We start from the raw sequence: 477 nt of genomic DNA, 5'->3' as shown, positions 1-477 counted from the left end.
AACACACACCTCTCCTACCCCATTTCCCTTTCTTACCTCCCTCTCTTCGTATCCTATTCCCCTTGCTTTATCATAGCCACTGATCTAATCCCCTTCCACCTAACCCTTACCTCCCCCCCCCCACTATATCCGGCTCCATGGCAACTCCAAGATCTTAAAAGATAATTACGAAGCGACACACCTGGACACTAGCAACATAGGAGGAAGATTTACCGCCGAGAGAAAGAGGTGGGGGGGAGGGGGGGCTGAGTGGAGGGGGATTTGGAGCTTTACGAAGGGATTACAAAAGTGAAAATCCCCCTGGGAAAGGAAAAGGCGGAGGGAGGGGGGAGTCAGAACTGAGTGACTGATATGGATATATGTAAAAGAATGATTATTTTTCATGTGAAAATGGGGTACAATAGAGATCAAAAGGATGAGGTAAAGAGAGAGAAAGAGAGTGAAAAACAAAAACAAAACGGGAAGAAGGAGAGAGAC

This window comes from Penaeus monodon, chromosome 24 (assembly GCF_015228065.2).
Source record: "Penaeus monodon isolate SGIC_2016 chromosome 24, NSTDA_Pmon_1, whole genome shotgun sequence".
Lineage (NCBI taxonomy): Eukaryota > Metazoa > Arthropoda > Malacostraca > Decapoda > Penaeidae > Penaeus > Penaeus monodon.
The sequence above is the reverse complement of the archived record's forward strand: the minus strand, read 5'-3'. Positions refer to the sequence as shown.